The 20,379-nt window shown below is 39.3% G+C and overlaps 1 protein-coding gene across 20 annotated transcripts in view; it reads right to left on the bottom strand.

Annotated features, from left to right (window-relative positions):
• TENM3 (teneurin transmembrane protein 3) overlaps positions 1-20,379 on the bottom strand; it is a 1,288,912-nt gene that overhangs the window by 1,060,666 nt on the left and 207,867 nt on the right. For all 20 annotated transcript variants that reach the window (XM_079991304.1, XM_079991293.1, XM_079991322.1 and 17 more), the window contains exon 2: positions 1,042-1,095. The gene's annotated coding sequence lies outside the window, so the exon portion shown is untranslated. The remainder of the gene's footprint in view (positions 1-1,041; positions 1,096-20,379) is intronic.

Raw genomic sequence — 20,379 nt, 5'->3', positions numbered from 1 at the left:
GTAAAGGGACCCCTGGCCAACGACTCTGGGGTTGCGGCATTCATCTCGCTTTACTGGCCGAGGGAGCCGGCATTTGTCTGAACATACATGTTGGAAATTACAATGCATGGCATGCATTCTAAAGTTAATGTGGAGGGGTTGTTAATGTACAAAGTTTCTTCATGCTAACATGACATTATGTGCAAATAATAATGAGGTTAAGATATGAATTTTAACATTTGTCATAAAGGAGAACAGAAAGCTCCTACACTGTCTTTGAATGATTATCAGTAGCCTATATTATGTCCTCCTAAAATTTTACATCAGAAATGACAGTATAGAAATTAAAAAGCAAGGTTATGTTGTCTCAGATGACTTGAATTATGATACAATTAATATGAAATAGAATAATTTTATTTAGTTCCCCCATTCCAGATCCTGAAAGCAAAACATAATGAGAGGTCACTACTATTTCATTAATTTTTATGCAGAGGTTTCCCTTTACAATCAATAAACACTTAAAATCAATTATGTACCTCCTATCAATAATATTGTAGCAGCACATATTTCACTGTAAATAATTACAATCTCTTTCTAAAATCATGGTCAATACTACATCTTCCTTTTGCAATTACTGAGCTAATTACAACATTAATATTTCTATTTTGCAAAGAAAATTCAGATCCTTTTAATCTAAAAAGCTCATATCAACAATTCACATGAAAATGGAATAGCCAACATTATATTTGTAAGCACATTAGCATTTCCCTACATACTTATAAACAATTCTATTTTGATAACCCAAAGGTGGAGGAGAATGCATTTATTCAATGCATTTTAAATTAAAAGACTGTATAATGAGAATAATGTCCCTCCTTCTTTATCAGTTAATACTATTAAAACCGTACCACTAAAGTTCTGGGGGAAAAAATCTTTGTAAAAGAAATATGACAAGATAGGCCAAAGAAAGGTAGCTTTTAAAAATTCATTCAAATAATACCACAGTCACATATATGAAATAGTATCTTTTTAGAACAAGTTATAGCAAACAGAAACACTTACTGTTATTTTCTTGTAGCAGAATCTGTATTCACAATGCCAGCTTGAAGTTATTGCCTGTTAAAAAGTCACCAAAACACGAATACATTAATTTAAAATACAATAAACTCTGAATTGCACAGCTAATAAGAATATTTTCATCCCATAAATAAGAAATATAACAACCATAATATCCCCATTTTAGTTTCATTCCATGAATTAAGAACAACAAAAGCAGGGCCAACTGAAAATTATGTCTTAATACCAAGAGCGTCTTAGCAAGAGCTAAGAAATGCCACTTAGGGAATTCGGACAAATTCAGCTTAACATACAAATTCAAAAATGGAGAATATACACTTAACCCTCTCTACAATTTGAATTCAAAGCCATAAAGGTTCAATGTCATCTACAATAAGAAGCAGCCCAGTGTGTCTCCTCATTGTGAATGGCTCAGATGGCCTTCCAGTGTAAAAAAATAAAGCAGTTACAAAATGAAACTAGCACAACAAAAATCAGAATCCCAAGGTTCAATAAAACCTATACTAAGTATCAGTGCCCAGGAATGTCTTGTGAAGGGTGTGTGTGTGTCATTCTACAATGTAGAAGCCATCATTCATCAATGCGGAAGACTCTTCTTCAAGGGATCTTGGCTAGAGATATTGCCAACTAAACACAATATGACTAGAAGTGTCTTTTAGAATAGTCTAAGTCAGTGGTGGCCAAACTTGGCCCTCCAGCTGTTTGGAGACTACAGTTCCCATCATCCCTGACTACTGGTCCTGTTAGCTAGGGATGATGGGAGTTGTAGTCCAAAAACAGCTGGAGGGCCAAGTTTGGCCATCACTGGTCTAAGTTAACAACAGTGCCTGAAACAGGGGGCTGGTGCAAATCACTCAGCATGAACACAATATCTGCAAAGCATTCCATTAAGCATCCTAGCAGCTGCAGTTTGCACTAGCTGCATATAGAGCATGTTGCAATAATTTAATTTAGAAGTTAAAAATGAGTGGGTCACTATGCCCAAGTTTCATCCATCCAGGACTGGGCATTTCTGGCACACCAGCCGAAGGCAATGAAACGTTCTCCTAGATACCAAGGCCATCTAAATCTCCAGTGGCAAAGAGGGATCAAAATGTACTCTCAAGCTATGAACCTGCTATTTCAAGAGGAATGCAGTTCCTGCTATAAAAGGAAGGCAACATTCTCCCCAAACCTGAAAATTAGTCCCTCATAGGGCAACTGATTAGTTGGACTAAGCTTCTGTCTTACTGGAACTTAAGTTTATTGGCCATCATGGCCAATGCCACTTGGCTAGTTCTAATCAGTCACAATGGGCAAGGTTAATTGTACACATATGGTAGGCTGGATGTAGGAAGCACCATGTTCACATCCCCAGGTTACAATAGCTGTGGCCATCCTAACTACCCCATTCACATTGTCACAGAGACAAGCTGCCCTGCAAAAGAACTGTTGGACAGCTACTCAAGGATGTGATGGAGCCAGCTCTCCTTTCACTGCCACACAATATACTGTAAATGATTTTTCACTCTACAAATGCCTAGTTGTCTTCACCACTAATTTTAGGACACTTGTGCTTTATCCATCATCCTGCCTGTTTCAGTCACCAAAATTCCTCAGAATACCAAACGACCACTTTGGTGCCAGAGGGGTTGCTCAGGATTGATTGTGTTGATGGCATGACACATCTCACCATCCACAAGTTTCCCCATTCTTTCTCTCCCCTTCTGCAACAAATCAGGAAAAATCAATTCCCTGTAGAGGTCAAACTCCTTGTCAAACCCTTGCTGTGAAAGAGATTGTCTTGACTCAGTTTAATCCTTGCCTTTGCTCCCAAAACTCTCTTTGTTTCCACAAGATGTTTCTCCCCTGCTTTTTCCATATTTCCAATCAGCATTTGCATATCCAGCCACCCATAGTTTCTCCCTGACAGGTACCCCAACCTTGGGCCTCCAGCTGTTTTTGGACTACAACTCCCATCATCCCTCGCTAGCAAGACCAGTGGTCAAGGATGATGGGAATTGTAGTCCAAAAACAGCTGGAGGCCCAAGGTTGGGGAACACTGAACTATGGCATAAGGAGTGCCCAGGACATTCGTTTGTGCTACCATGATGATAACAATTTGATATGAGAATATCACTGTGACATCACTATGGGTCTGGACCCCATGCTGGTAAAAGGCAGCTCAAGGCAAGCTTGGGAGGCTAAATATATTAAGGGAAGTTTAAGAATAAGGGATTTCCCTTAAACCGTAACATGTAGTTACAGGGAAATGAAACATAGCCAGCCAGTACATTCCCAACCTTTTATTTAGTAGCAATAACTGTTTTTCCATAACTACCACCACAATATAATTGTAGAGTTCTGGATCTCCCAAAAATAACATAAACTATAGAGAAGAACTATTCATGGACATTTAGCTGCTTCCAACTGCACAATGGGACTTCCTCCCCAGGTGCCCATGCACCCTGTCCCCAGTTTGGCTCTAGATGGTTGGGGGATCCCCAGAACTGATTTGGGCAGGTTTGGGGGGAATATGAGTAGCAATTTAGGTTGGCTCTTTTGTACAATGTGGATGCAAATGTTGCTCCTCTTGACAGAACTTATATTAATTAAAGTTATTCATTAAGAAAAGCAGCAGGCAGAAATGTAATTAAAATGGCAAAGTACAATATGCTTTTATGCACTGGTTGGCTTGGACGGCTGTATGAAGAATTCCAGTTTTGTCGTTAAACCCTTGGTCAAAAATAATGCAATTTCTTTTCCTTATTCACAGCAGCACTGGCTCCAACATGTGTAAACCAGCTCCTTTATTGCTGTGTGATGTGATGTCTTAAATACTGAACAAGTCTGTTTATTTTTCTCATATGAGAAACAGCTGAGAAATTTTTACTTATTACCTGCCCCTTTTTTTATTTCGCTGTATCTGGAGAGCAAATGTTCAGCTGTAAGAAAGGTCTTCACGTTACTGGTATCAGCCTACTCTCCTCCACCCCATAAGGAATCCCTCCCACTCTGACACAAGCACACAAGAGGCTTGTTGTTAAGGGTTAATTTCATGCTAAAACTCCTTCTGTGATAGGCCCATGCTCAACCAATGCTAAGCAAGGATTCGGAATCTTCCCTAGCGCAGAGGATTCTTTAAAAAGATGTCCTCAAGTATTTGGGGGTTCCATTAAAAATAAAACAAATAATCTTAGCTGAGTTATATCAGGTGGTGGCATGTTACTGAAATACATTTACATGGAGGTTAGGAGGACAGCAGCACTGCACTCAGGACATCAGGATCTCCATGCCCTTTTCCCATATTGTACTAAGCTGACTTTAGGACATGCATACATGTTCTAAATATCATTCGCTTAAGGCCATCCAACAAAAACAAAGATAGTTCTGGTCAAATGGTTTGCATGTTTTTCCATCAGCCCATTTGACTCCTCTGTGGCTATGTGAATGAGAATGAATGAGAAGCGGTGATACAATGAAAACTTATAATTACATGATTTGCAATACAAATTTTCCTATCTTACAATGCTTAGATGCAGCCTGAATCAAATGTTACTTCTCTCAAAAGTTAGCCAACAGAAAATGGAAAACAAGATTCTGCATATGCATAGGTAATACTTTTTCATTTTAACTGATGTTTAGTTCAAGGCTTGACATTAACTTGTACTCATACAAAGTATATGTCCTCGAGAGTTTTTCAAAGCTTCAGAGACTGACTTTTATGCAGAAAAGATACTGTGTAGCCCCTAAATTTGTTCAACAGCTTTTAAAATCCACAACCACCCACTATGAGCAATGTAAAGATACAATCACATCAACATTCTTTCTTAATAATATTATTAAACAATTTATTTGAAATGTTTTGTCGTATTTTTTACCAATTTCCAATCAAAGGGACCTAGTCAATGACAAATAATGCATTCTGGCCATGGAGATAATGTCAATGTTTCGTGATATTTATACACCAGATATGCAAGTCATATTTTGAGTGTGTAGGTGGAAACTAAAAAAAATAACCCCAAACATTTACAATTGACAAAAATAATCTAGAAACTAATAGATCTTTTAAACAGCCTTCAGCTCACAGTAGTCCATCAACACAAAGCCTGTCAAAGAGTTTATTGGAACCTAAAGATTACATTTTCCAGAAATCACTACTTTAGATTGCACTCAATACAGGACAATGAATTATGAAATCACAAAGTGACAGATTAAATATCCAGCTTTAGGACACGCTGTCTGATCCAGTCAAACGAAATATATTCTTACTTCTGTTTTGCTGATACCAAAGACATATGGATGGTATTTCTATTCACACAAATTATAGCTATGGTGACACTGCAGTGTATGTGGATATAAGTGTCTCCTTTCACATTTCTTTGACTTGTAAATTTCTGTTATCTATGATAGTTCCTTTTTCTTTTTTCTTTTTACCAAGTCAGGCTTGATTGGAAAATGAAGGTATATTGATTCAGAATGGGGAAGGCTACTCTGTAAGGTTATAGGAGGAAAAGATAATTACAGGTAGACAGACAGCTAGATAGATACAAACATATAGATACACACACCATTGTACCCTCCTGAATGGCATCAAGTGTGCTGATGACCCTTAAAATTAAGAGAGCACTGCACTCAGCACAATTCATGTTATGCCTATCCTCTAACATTTGGTGCATGTATGTTGTGCAGTTTTACTTCACACTGCTTATCATACACCCACTAATCATAGTTACTACTAATGTGTAACTAATGCACATTTTCCTTATCCCATATGCCCACATGCACTGGATTTTCTAGGCAAATATGAACATTCAGTTTTAATGCCTATGGCAACATTAGCAACTATGTTTGATCAAGAGGAAAAAGCTTGGAATGCCTGAGCCCTGGCCTAGAAATGGTGCCTATACATTTAAATGCCATGAGGCACTTAAAGAGGGTAGAACTGTTACACTCCATCTTTATTGATAGTAATAACCCTTACTGTGGTCCTCCTCTTTTTCCCCAACCCTACCAGACTCAGTTACTCAATAATCTCTTGCTCCTGACCAGTATAGTGCAGTGGTACCTCGGGTTACAGACTCTTCAGGTTACAGACGCTTCAGGTAACAGACTCTGCTAACCCAGAAATAGTACCTAGGGTTAAGAACTTTGCTTCAGGATGAGAACAGAAATCGTGTGGCGGCAATGGAAGGCCCCATTAGATAAAGTGGTACCTCAGGTTAAGAACAGTTTCAGGTTAAGAACGGACCTCCAGAATGAATTAAGTTCTTAACCCGAGGTACCACTGTATATGAAGCTGGTGCAGAATCAGGTTACCAGGCTGTGGGGCAACTAAATTGGGTCATGTGACACTGATCCTTAAAGAACCAAATCTGGCTGCCTGTGAACTGATGCCCCAACCAAAGATTTTGGTACTGATATACAAAGCTCTAAATTGCACAGGATGCACATTAATCAACCATGACACTCCTGTACTCTGAAATCAGCAGCGAAGCCACTACAGTGGTACCTCGGTTTAAGAACAGCTGCTTACGAACTATTCAGTTACAAACTCTGCAAAACCGGAAGTAGTGTCCCAGTTTGTGAACTTTACCTCGGTCTAAGAATGGAAGCCGAACAGTGGAAGGGCACCGGCAGCAGGAGGCCTCATTAGGGAAAGCGCATCTCGGTTTAAGAAAGGTTTCAGTTTCAGAACCGACTTCCAGAATGGATTAAGTTTGTAAACCGAGGTACCACTGTACTTATTGGGCATGACCCACAGTAAAGCGTGCAAATGGTTGTTTATGTTGTGCATTGGCCTGGGCTCCTTCAGGATGAAGAGTCATATTTATAACAAACAAACAAATTGGATGTCATCACAAGCTCAAAACCAAAACTAAGTACTGTACAGGATGCAGCTTCATTTACTCACATCCATCCCTTGGCCTCTTCTCATGTTTTGCTTCCAGAGCTGCTAACTAAAGTTGCCTGCCACAATCGGAAACATGAGTTTCAGAATCTTTTGGTGCAAGAATTAGAGAAGAGCATGAGACTCCCAAATACTTTCTCACTAAATCTTATCCATGGAAGAACTATCAGTTTTGCTATCCCTTACTCTGGACAAGACAGTATAGAAGTGATGCTCACTACTGATCGTGTTAAAAATAAGACATTACAGTTTGGCTAGATAAAGATGCACTGATTCATAGAAGAGAGATTTATAATATTATTTTTACACATATCACCAAGGAATTGTCACTGGCAACATGTAATGAAGGACTGTGTCATGTTGTAACCAAAAACCAGGGCCCTCAGGGTGTACTGTTATTGCTTTAATAGATAGCTAATGGTTCAGTAGCATTGCTTTTTGGCACCTGCCCCATAAAGTTCCACTTAATATATTATTCATTTCAAAGAAGTTCAGGCCTGTACCTACAGTAATCAGTTGTAGTTCTTTCAGAAAAGCAAGGGAGCACGTATAAATTCTGGCCAGACACTTTATTGCTTGATCATGCCCAATGCTGATTGATGGGGAAAATGCATTATTGAGCTTCTAATAATAGTGCCTCAATGTAAGGTGGTTTTTGAAAAAAACACATTGATGCTTATCTTAGATTGGGTTTTTCTCTCCTACTGGAACAACCCATACCTAATATAAAAACTTTCTTGAAATGCTCAGGAGAAATTTTTTCAGGGGACACACAGGGCAGGAGGGAAGAAATCTGTTTTGCTGAGCAGTCTTCTGCTCATGCAAAAGGGTGGGTCAAAGCCATGGAAACTACCACTAGATTTTGTTTATATAGTATGGTGGTTGGCAAATGGTAACAGCTGGGCCAGATTGCTGAATCTTAGGTCTGTTGGGGTATATATATGCAGTGCTATTTTTCTAGAAAAAGAGGTGCCAGAGCTCATTGTGAATGCCTCCCTTGTTCTCTTATAATAGCAATGGTTCTAGTGAGTTCTGGCTGAAAAAAGCAGCATATATATGCTAATTCTTGGTTCACATTTAATTCGCAACACAATTCCCTTTACCTCCAAGACCACCAGTTTCTGAGCTTATCACTGTGAAAGTGACTCTCCTAAACTGTCTGATATTAGAATTCAAAACCACACATGAGCAAAATCTCTCTATGCAACTTTCCAATACAAGAAAGGGATCTATGTGCAGAAGCAGTTTCTTTCCACTCAAATAGCCGATATGGAAACACATGTCAGGATCTGGGTGCATATCTCCCTCTACCTGGTGATGCATATCTTGGCGTTACTGAACTTTATGTAGCTGCCAATAGGAATGCACATTTACCACCCAATTGTTATATGAGAGTTGGGTCAGGGCCTGTTTTTTCATGGACATTTGAAATGAAGTTTACACGGAGCAATTGCTGGTAGAAGCAACAAACTTGGATCATAAAATGATGCCATAGTCTTAATTCTTGCTGTGTTTACACATGAAAAGAGAAAGAGAAAGAGAGAGATTCACAAGCAAACCTCTCCCAATGTGAGACACTAACAGTTTTAGCAAGTATCTCATCCAGTAGCTTCTTTATGTTGCTGTAAAATGCTCAATCTTTCCCCCACTTATAGATCTGGCAGCCAGTAATGAAGAAGGAAGGTCAGATCTACAGCAATTCCATTTCTGCTGATCTTTAGTACTTTCAAGGTGACAAATTCACTTCCTATTACTGAACCTGTAGAAAGTGGTGTGCATGGTATAGTTGTTTTTAAACCCTAAAGCTTGAATGAATGAATGAATGAATGAATGAATGAATCTTTATTTGTGTCAGCCATCGGCCATAGCAATAAAACAACAATATGATATACAAAGAATAGCAATAAAAAGTCAATTATATAAAAAACATTTTAGGGTTTTGAATCAATAGTCCTGATGCTTTATGGAACCTCACAAACATAGATGCTTCTTTGTGGGGTGGTGGCGTAATTTTTTTGGGGGGGTAGGGAATAAACAAACAATAAAACCTGTCCAGAGGTATGGAAGTCTATATGATTTGGGAAACAATAGACTAATCCAAACATTGCACATTTGCAACTGCTGTAATATATATCTTACTTTAAACTGAATCTGTGGAAAGTATATTTGACTTCAGTTACCTTACATTAAAATATTTACTCAGTAATCGCTACTATCACACTTTTGTAAAGGCATGGTGTTACCTTAAAAAGGGGTGGGAACCTTTTTGGCCCAATAAACACAGAGTAACTGTAGTAACACAGAAGCCTGGTTAAGTGCGGCGGTGTGGGGGGGGGGGTAACGCAAAGGAAACTACAGTTTTCACTTTTTAATAAACTACAATTCCAAATGAGGACATTCCTCTTTTACTTTAGAATGATAACTTCCAGTTAAATCTATTTGGGTTTGATTCTGGTTTGTCTTAACTAAGTTTGATAAGTACAAACAATAGTTTCCAGGTTCGTACATAATGGATATACAGTCATACCTCGGGATAAATACGCTTCAGGTTGCGTGCTTTCGGGTGGCAATCCACGGCGCGTTACTTCTGGGTTTCACTGCTCGCGCATGCGCACACAGTCAAAATGACGTCACACGCATGTGCAGAAGCGGTGAAACGCGGCCCGCGCACGCACAGGCGCATCTTACGTTCTGTTCGGGATGTGAATGGGGCTCCAGAACGGATCCCGTTCACATCCTGAGGTACCACTGTAATGGGGGACCAAGCTTTGTGAAAGAGTATGTTTTGACTCCTTTACTTGTGTGTGCAAGGGGAGGGAGATGACATAGTCTGAAGCTTTCTGCACTTCATTCCTGGTGCAGAATCATGGTGATCACTTGCACTGGACAAAATGAATAGAAAAACGAGGAATGGCATTTTAAAAACATAGAACAAAACATTGGAACAATGTTGTTACTTAAAGGTGTTTCATGGAGAAAAGCAAATTTGCTATTTGCTCCCTACCAGTCTTTTAGCTTCTCAGGAAATGAATCAATTTTTCTAGCGCTCATAAAACTGGTATATTGAGGCATCTAATCATAGCCTGCATTTTTATTAAGGCTTGATCAGGGCCTGTATTTTAAAATGAGCTTAAAGATTTTCAAATGTTCATGCCAGGCAGAAGACCAGCTGCCTAAGAACCTTGGCAAGATGTTTATTCTCCTGGACAAGGGGGCCCCCTGATTTATAGCAGAAAACAATTCTCAAAGTCGTAAAAAGGGAATTACAGGCTGACAGCCAAGGTTACACTGACCCTACATATTACAGAAGATAAAAAAAGCAGAGAAAAACATAATTAAGAGTGGGTAAATAGTAAAATAAAACCATGTGCCTCCCATTAAACTTGAGCCATATTTTCCTAAGGTTGAAAGGTCAAGAGCAGTGAAAAAGGCAACTGGCTTGGCTGGAGAAGAGGTTTTCTTTCTTTCTATTTTTGAGGCTGGAAACTGTTCCTTCCTTTTTTTACTTTGAAAAGGTTTATTCTTTTAAAAGGTTATTTATGTTATGTATTAAATATATTGGCTTAAATGTAATTATGCAAAGGAATTAGAAGCTAAGAAATGTTAAATCCTTATGCTAGATTCTTATTTCATATAGTTGGAAGAGATCACAGGGGCCATCAGCCATCAGCCCAGCCCCCCTGCCAAGCAGGAAACATCATTAGAGCATACATATGGTTATCTGTTTAAAGACCTTCAAGAGAAGGAGATCTTTCAATGATGATGTGAACTCAAGATCCTTGACATCTGTTTAAGATAAAAATTTAAGATTAAACCATTTGTTTTGGAGGGCAATAGGGCGAGGTGAGCTGGTAATTAAGGTTCCTTGTTGAGACACATGTAAGATATATTACTACTTATTTGTCATTTATAGATAGAAGAATATATAGCTTTTTGTTTCCCATAAAAGGACAAGAGGAAATGGGTGTGTCTTTTGTGATTGGTTCTAGCAAACAGCCAATAGGAATTTCAACCAGGCTGATTGGACAGAGGCAGCCACAGGAGGAGCAAGGGGGCTGGATTAAGGAAATATAAGTGCTGGCCATAACGGCAGGAGGCCAGGCCAGAGCTTGGTAACCATATACCACTGTGCCTCATATTTATTTGTCTGACAAATAAATTATTATTTTAATTTCTCTATTGCTGCGTTGAATATTTCATTCCAGCTAAGCGTTAACCACAAGCAGGGTGCTACAATATGGCAAAAAAGAAGGTGCTATCTTGACTACTGCAGGAAATGTTGAGGCAATTACTGTAATGACTCATCGTAAAGATTACCCTTTTATGAAGTGTCTGGCTGCATATTGTCTGGCAAGACTCTTTTGTTGTTAAAAATAGCACCAGATCTGCCTTGTCCATCTTAAATGTTCTGATCTTGCATACTATAAAGTAGCTTCTATCTTATTTGACAACTAAAAAACTACACTGCAGCATAAAATCCAGTAGATCAGAAGTCTTGTGCTCAAAGCTCCCTTAGGCGAGTGTTGAAAACCACAGATAGTATCCCTAAGGTTTCTGAAATGAAGCATGGTAGAAATTGCTTCATCTTGCTTAATTCAGAAACATTAACATAGCACAAGCAATGGACTCTAATAATTACAGCAAACACATACCTGTACTTTATACAGTATACAAATTGCTATCCTGTAAAATGCATAATTACACTGTTGCAAAGCAATTCATCGAAGAAACTTAACTATCTTGTTATACACTTGAGAGCATTTCAAAATTCATTCCACAATAGCCGCTTACCTGGAGCTCCAGGGAAGCAGCGATTTTCTGCCTGACGCAGCTAAGGCTTAGATGTTGCGCCCATCCATTGGGGGATAGCAAAGCCCTCCCCCTCTGGCTGAGCGGTTTTGGTGCAAAAGGCCCTTTCAAATGGGCCACTCAGTGGGAGGGCTGGGCTTGTGACAGTAGCCTGGCTTCAACCAGGTGCACATACTTATTACAAATTCAAGCTGTAACCCAGCTCTTCTGCTCAATTCACCATTAGATTCTCTACCCACACCTTGTTTGTGTGGTTAGTGTGAGGACCTTGATATTGGAATACACTGTCATTGTTTTTGGGGCCAGGGAGACCCCCCCCAGCAAATAATATGGCCTGTCTGAACATTTTCTTTGCTTACCTCATAGCAAAAGTCACAACTTTGGTGGATAAGACATTGGGTTGGATCATTAGCTTATCAGGTACCTTCCTAAAGTGGTCCAGGAATCATGTTGTTAACAAACACCAAGGAGGCTAAGGAAATGCTGAATGTAGTACAGGTCTAACAGAAGAAATAAAAGGATTAAATCAAGAAAAGGGATGTTTCAATATAAGGAATAAAACCCTTAGCAATTAGGTATATTAGATTGTGAACAAGTCTTCCCAACAGAGGGCTAGCCTCCTTGCTGAGTCATCTGAAACTATTTCAATGTCTAGATCAACGTCTAGAAAGCACACAGTTGAAAATGAAGCTATATTACATGGACGTTTATAATAACCTGCAAGTCAATTTTTCTTTTCCATTTTCTAATGTGCTTTGAAAATATGCCTACTAGTCCTGAAGACATTTTTCACAGTGTATTATTGAATGCTTAACAATTGTTATGAAAACAAAATGAGATATGACGATAATAAATAGAATTTCTGGGGCTACTGTGCTACGTGAAAGGCATTTGCAATACAAGAACATTTTATTTGCACATGAAGTTTCCTTTCACTATATAAACCAGTTAAGCACCTATGCTCAATCCTTTTGGCCAATTAGGACTTGAATGTGTAAAAGTCTTTGAGGATCTAGACAGACCTATTAATGAGCTGAATATGCAATAAATAATATTTACATACCAAGTTGTGAATAAATTAATGACTTTCTAATGAAAATTTGTGGAGGTGTTGGAGGTCTTTTAAAAAAGTGGTTTTCAGTTTTGAACACACACACAAATATATATGCACACATACAGACACACCACATGAACAACTATATTTGGCTTTAATTAAAATCTTATCCGATTAGGAGCCTATCATCATACAAAGCCTTTGTCCATGTCCATGTCCACACAACTTCATGTGTCTACAGAGCTAGAGAAAGTGATGGGTGTTTTTTGTTTTTTTTAGTAATTCAAGTAACACACAAAGAAAGCATTTCATTATTAGTTAAAATACACACACACACACACACACACACACACACACACATCCTGAAAGTATTTCTGAAATAAAATACTACATACATTCAATCAATCAATCAATCAATCAAATAAATCAGTTGATTCTGGTAAAATATTTGTAATTTAAATAGCCACCTGTAGCTTTACATAGCATAAGTAAGTTGTGTTTAATAATAATAATAATAATAATAATAATAATAATATATTTATATGCCACACATCTGACTGGGTTTCCCCAGCCACTCTGGGTGGCTTCCAACAAATTAAAACAAATTTTAAGGACCAAGACTGTAATGAAGACTTTTCTATCTTTATCAGGAGACAGTGATCATTCATTGAATGCATGTATGTGCACAGGAGGCTGAACTAACCAGCTGCCCCTGTATAGTTATCCTAGTATGTTAGACAAGTGACATTTGAGTTGTTTGGAGACCTTGATTTTTATGCACAATTACTTAGGAGGAAATCTCACAGGATTTTTGAGTAAACATGCAAGGAACCAGTCTGTAAACTCTTCTGTGATTCAGCTATAATGCTGAAATTATAATATTTTAGATATGAAATGGAAAGTTCAGTTCACCTAAGCTTTTCATTTTGATATCAAATTATTTGTTTCACAGTACTGCTTATTTCTCCAGAGACAAGTATTATGCAATTACTTAGTATCAATTATCAGAGGTTGCCTTTTGATGCCTAACTGACCACAAAAAATATATCCAAGTTTATTAATAGTTTAAAAACAAACAAAAACTTCTTATATTCAAAATACCAGAGAATGTACACACATTACAAAACTTTAGTAATCAAAATCAGCTTAAGGAAGTGTGAGGGGAAAGATATTTACTTGTCTGTTTTTGTTAATTGTTGCTATCATGTATTCTAAAAATCAAACTGTATGAATTAAGTCAAGCCAACAGTAGGTTGTAAACCCAAGGTGCCTAAGGTGCCCATGTTCCCCTAACTCCCATTAATATCTTCTGCACCTTCTGGCATTTTTATGCTATTGCAATCCCTCCAGCTGTGCTATTCTGCATCTTGGAGTGCTGTTTGTGGTCAGCTGAGAGGGAAGTGAAATGTGGCAATATCAGGCATGTGCCCATACAGTATGTCTGCATCAAGGCATGGTCAAGGGGATTTGGAGTCTCTGGCAGAGGCTGTTTTCGCCACTTAGGACCCACATAGCCCACCCTCAGTTTCTCCAGCGCAGGACTGCCAGAAGCATGTGGAAGGCATGGGGTGGGAGTAGGGAATCCTGGCACATGTACTATACTTTCTTCTGTTTCTTTATGCTGGATGGGATGGGAATATTAGACATTTTTACATCTGCTGATCTAAATTACAGACTTAAGGTGAATCCATGAGACCTTGTGTTTTATACAGTGACAACCTGGCCTTTTGAAATGCCCACCATTTATTTGGCTATCACAAATTGCTCTGTTTCTTGACTCACATATCATTCCTGACAACATGAAAAGAAATCTGAGTATGCGTTTCATATGGCAATTTGCCTTGTTGCCAACCTGCCATTCGTTAGCCCTTGTGTTCCTGTTGCTGCGCCCCCACAGATTCTGACAGCAGGAACAAGCCCTACTTGCTAGATACTGAGAATGCTGCAACCCTCCCTCTTTCCTCCACCTCCTTCTCCAATAGCCCAATTTGTCACTATAGCAATAATATAATGAAGCCAGCTTTCAGGCAAGGCCATACCCTGCAGTTCCCAGTGTTGTAAAATTCCATTTGAACTCCACAGGAGTTTTGTCTTACTAAGCACACCAGGATTAGTCCCTGATTTATAAAGCACTGGATGCCACATCTTCTAGGCACTGTTTCTTAAAAATTAATAGCAGATTATATAAAACTATCCACAATGAATAATGTTAAAGAGACGTACTGCTAACACCAGTGATATATTAGTAACCCTGGGGTGGGAGGCAGCAGGAACATTTGAATTTTTTTTCTTCCTTTTGTGATTAACCTCAGTAGGGAATTTTCTTTCCATGCCCGCCCCCCCACATTACTATTTCATAGACACTTCCTAAGTTAACAAGACGGCTGCTACACTGAGATCTCCGTAGGTTTGTTCTTAAAAGCACAGTAAAACCTAATTTAATCACAGCTTCAAAATATCATACAATAAAACTAATTTAATTACACTTACCAATGGCCAGTAGCCTCATTAAAATGTTAATGAGGCATCTAATTATTAAATTGCTTAATGATTGCTAATAGGACTAAATGACAAAATAAAACTTAACTACAAATTAAAAATGCCCTAAGCAGTAGTCGGATCTTACTACTTTCCCCCAGCCCTTGCTATTAAGGAAACAAGGTAAAATAAAGCCGCAGAGACCAGAAAAGCTGGAAAGAAAACAGAGAACCAAACATCTACTGCTGTAATCCTAGGCACAAATAAAATTAATAAAACCCGTCAGTTCTATGGGTATATGTTTATGTATCTAGGATTTCCATCACTTGCATGCCGCCCCATAACACAACATTCTATGGGTGTTGTACAATTTATTAAGAAACTAAGTATAAAATAAAGCATAAAAACACAACACCAAAACTGAAAAATACCACAAAAGCAGATTAAAAGTGCATTGTAGCTAGATGTAGGGTCACCTCCTGACAGAATCTTTCCCACGTGCAACAGGGGAGAGGCACATGTCAAAACCTGCTTCCAGTCATAGATCCCACATATTACCCTGAAATATCGGATAAGTAAAAGTGGTGCAGAGCAATGGCTAATCTTTGTGGTTTTACAGTGGTACCTCAGGTTAAGTACTTAATTCATTCCGGAGGTCTGTTCTTAACCTGAAACTGTTCTTAACCTGAAGCACCACTTTAGCTAATGGGGCCTCCTGCTGCTGCCACGCCGCCAAAGCACGATTTCTGTTCTCATCCTGAAGCAAAGTTCTTAACCTGAAGTACTATTTCTGGGTTAGCGGAGTCTGTAACCTGAAGCGTATGTAACCTGAAGCGTATGTAACCTGAGGTACTACTGTATATCCTTCAAACACAGTTAAACCCAGCTAGATGGGCAGGGTATAAATAATAAAATGATGATGATGATGATGATGATGATGATGATGATGAATTCTGCTTACAGGAATCACTGGCATGAAGCAATGGGCAACGTCCATGGCTCAGTGACAGAACATCTGCTTTGTGTGCAGAAGGTTCCAGGTTGAATTCCTGCCATCTTCAGGCTAGCTGGGAAAACCACTCCTATCTGAAACCCTGGAAAGCTAGGCCAGGTATGTCCAATAGGTCAATCGTGATCTACTGGTCGATCGCTGGGTGTCTGTGGTCAAGCACAGCCAATTGCAAGATTCTTCCCCCCCCCCAAGAAAGTTCAACAACTTTGGTCAATCCAATGGGTTGATCACTGCCAGTTTTTGTTTTTTTTATAGTAGGAGTAGATTGTAGTTTCTTGGGAGTTGGCCACCCCTGGTGTAGACCAGGGGTCAGCAAAAGTTTCCAGCAGAGGGCTGGTCCACTGTCCCTCAGACCTTGTGGGGGGGCTGAACTATATTTTGGGGAAAAAATGAATGAATTCCTATGCCCCACAAATAACCCAGAGATGCATTTTAAATAAAAGCACACATTCTGCTCATGTAAAAACACCAGGCAGGCCCCACAAATAACCCAGAGATGCATTTTAAATAAAAGGACACATTCTACTCATGTAAAAACACGCTGATTCCTGGACCATCCAAGGGCCAGATTTAGAAGGCGATTGGGCCAGAACCAGCCCCCAGGCCTTAGTTTGCCTACCCATGGTGTAGACAACACAAAGGTAAATAGACCAATGCTCTGACTCAATATAAGGAAGCTTCCGGTGTTCTTATGTAACACAGTACAAGTGACCCTTTATATTAACTAGCAAAAGTACCGTATTTTTTGCTCTATAAGACTCACTTTTTCCCTCCTAAAAAGTAAGGGGAAATGTGTGTGCGTCTTATGAAGCGAATGCAGGCTGTGCAGCTATCCCAGAAGCCAGAACAGCAAGAGGTATTGCTGCTTTCACTGGGTAGTGATCCCTCTTGCTGTTCTGGCTTCTGAGATTCAGAATATTTTTTTTCTTGTTTTCTCCTCCAAAAAATAAGGTGCGTCTTGTGGTCTGGTGCGTCTTATAGAGCGAAAAATACGGTAACTCAAAGAGTTGAGCAACATAGTACAAAGGTGAAGACAGGGATTATAATGCATGATGAAAATGGTTTGCACAGAGATTTCCTTCCTTCAGAACAAATGCTTTGGAATTCAGCAACTATGTGCTCAAATTCTCAGTATACTTTTATCACACTTAGGAGTTGCTCTATGATACCAGTTATGAAGACTGGCCAGTATAAGCAGCTTTAAGTTGGAATGGTAAAAGTGAAGCATAGATCAATGAGAATAGAATGTCAGCATGCATCTTCTCACTGGAAGGGAAGGGAAGTTAAAGCAAAGAGTACAAAGGATGTCTTGTCAATTAAAACCTGCTTCGGTATGAAGATAACTGCTCGCAGACACCAAGAGATTATGGATAGGGGTGCTGGATCAAAGTTTACAGAATATGGGATGCTGCAGAGATCTGATAATATTACTTCTTTTGTTTTTCTGTTACTAAAATGCCTTATTGCACCATATTTTCTTTGAAGCATATGAAACACTGAGTGAGATGAGTAGATGAGACTAATCAGATTGGCCACGAACAAGCAGGGTTCAGAACTAAACGCTCTACAACCGACCATGCGATAGTTCTTTATCATCTCGCACGGAAGTACTCCTCTCCTCCCCGGGGCTACCTCTGTGCTGCCTTCTTAGACCTAAAGGCAGCCTTTGACAGTGTTCCTAGAAATATCCTATGGGAGAAACTTGCGAAACAGGGCATTGATAGAAGACTCTTATGGCTTATAAGTCAGCTCCACGAAGATACCCTTGCCAGAGTGAGACTTACTCCTGCGGGCGACCTCACAAATTTGATACCAATAAACAAGGGAGTGCGCCAAGGATGTATATTGGCTCCCTGTCTATTCAACCTATTTATCAGCGACATGCGAGCACCCCTAGTTAACTCTTCTTCAAGTATACACGCGCCTAGACTAGCGGACTACCGCTGCCCACTCCTTTTATATGCGGACGACGCGGTAATTCTATCTTATACACGTGTTGGACTAATCAGAGCTCTGAAGATCTTTGCCACGTATTGTCAACTCAACCAATTAACCATCAACCATGTTAAATCCAAGATTCTGATTTTCTCCAGAAGCCGGAGATTATACGAATGGAAGCTCGGTGGAGCAAAAATAGAGCAAGTTCTAAAATTTCAATACCTAGGAGTTATTTTTCAATACAATTTGGGGTGGAAAGCCCAAACTCAACACCTACTTAACAAGGCCAAAACTCTGTCATATGCGCTCCTCCGATTCTTTTTTTCGGATGGAGCTTTGCACGTTCCCTCGGCCCTAAAGGTGTTCAAGGCAAAAGTGGTTGCCGTGCTTGCTTATGCTGCCCCGCTTTGGGCTGTGATGACAGATCTTGCTCCTCTCGAGACACTGCAAAATCAATTCCTACGTCGGCTCCTTATGCTCCCTCTGTGCGTAAGCAACGCAGCCATGTGACTAGAATTGAAGATCGCATCCTTAGAAACTTGCCTGTGGAAGCAAATCTTCAATTATTAGTTATCATTGTGGCATAGACTACCAAACCACTACCTTGTCCAATGCTTATGGCGAGATGAATTCTCTAGCCCTTGGACTAGTAGAATTCATGCCAAACTCCTGAGTTATGGAATCTCTCCTTCAGATTCCCTAAAACTAGACCAAATTACTGCTCAAAGACTGATCCGCCAAAGACTGGATGACATCGATCTACAGCGAAATTACATGCTGGGGGGAGGTGTTTGTTCGCCTCAGAACATTGGTATCACATTAACCTACTGCGTTCCATCATACCTCTCCTCCCTTTCGACTGTTGCCCATAGACTGGCCTTCACTAAAGCGAGGTTCAACGTTTTTCCCTTCAATGTCCTGAGACATAGATTCTCAAAGGGCCAAGCCCCCGCCATGTGCGAATGTGATAAGGAGACACCGGAGTCGCTCCAGCACATTATGTTCACTTGCCCCCTGTTTAATGTGCCACGGGCAAATTTGTTGGGATCAATCATACAGAAACTAGAGGGCACCCCACCAAAATCCCACCTTGCCCAAATCTTGCAGGATAAGGATACTCATACGACCCTGAAAGTGGCAAGGTTCCTGGTCGCTGTCCTTACCCAAAAGCGACGCCAAGGAGCACTACAAGCTAACTAAGGCGTAGTATGCCATTCTATTCTATAGTATTTTATTGTTATAGTGGTGCTTTAGTGGCTGTTTTTCCCACGTGCACAAGTTGTTATTTATGTGTCGTTTTTACCTGTATGGGCCTATGGCCGTAAATAAAATTACTTACTTACTTACTAATTACTTACTTACTGAGTGAGATGCCATTACATTAAAAAAAGAGAAAATTATTTTTTTCACTTTTGGACTGCATAACAGAAGGAACAAGTTCAAAATTCTGATATTCTACCTACGATAAGACATCATGAAATATTAAGTACCACCAAGTGAAGTTTTTGCTACGATGAATAATATGGTTCTTCAATCGTGAGAAATCCATGTACAACAAGAAATGAGTTGATAGGCACTAAATGAAATCTGATCTTTGAACAATACTAAAAGAGGCAATCGGGGGGGGGGCTGGTATTTCAACTTGTATTTGATTCTTTGACAGAAACATTTTGAGAATGGCTCCAGATACCAACAAAGAACCAGAACTTTGTAGCCCAGCTAAAGGTCCAGTATTTGGATAATATAGAGGTTATATGAAAACATTCAGTATTAACTTCTAGGCTGGATCTAAACACATCAAAGAAGTGTTTCAGGAAAACGTGTTGTAAATTTTATATGAGAAATCACGTTGGCAAAAATGGAACTCCACAGTGCCCTCTGGTGTCACCGTGTTAAAATGCATATACAACACATATAAAACACTTTTTCTTTACCAGTCTAGCTGTATCCCTAGTATCAATAAAAATGAATGGCTTCCACTACAGATTTCAGCTTGCATATAGCAGCTGCTTCAAATGTGAATAATTTTCTTAACTGGTATAACTTCCATATGATAACATCATATAAGTTGTCATATATAACAAATCATATACATCTATTTTTCTGTGTGTACACAGAGTCTATATACAATAGGAAGCTGTA

Source organism: Podarcis cretensis (assembly GCF_951804945.1).
Source record: "Podarcis cretensis genome assembly, chromosome: 9".
Classification (NCBI taxonomy): domain Eukaryota; kingdom Metazoa; phylum Chordata; class Lepidosauria; order Squamata; family Lacertidae; genus Podarcis; species Podarcis cretensis.
Note: the sequence above shows the minus strand (reverse complement) of the source record. Positions and strands in the feature narration are given on the sequence as shown.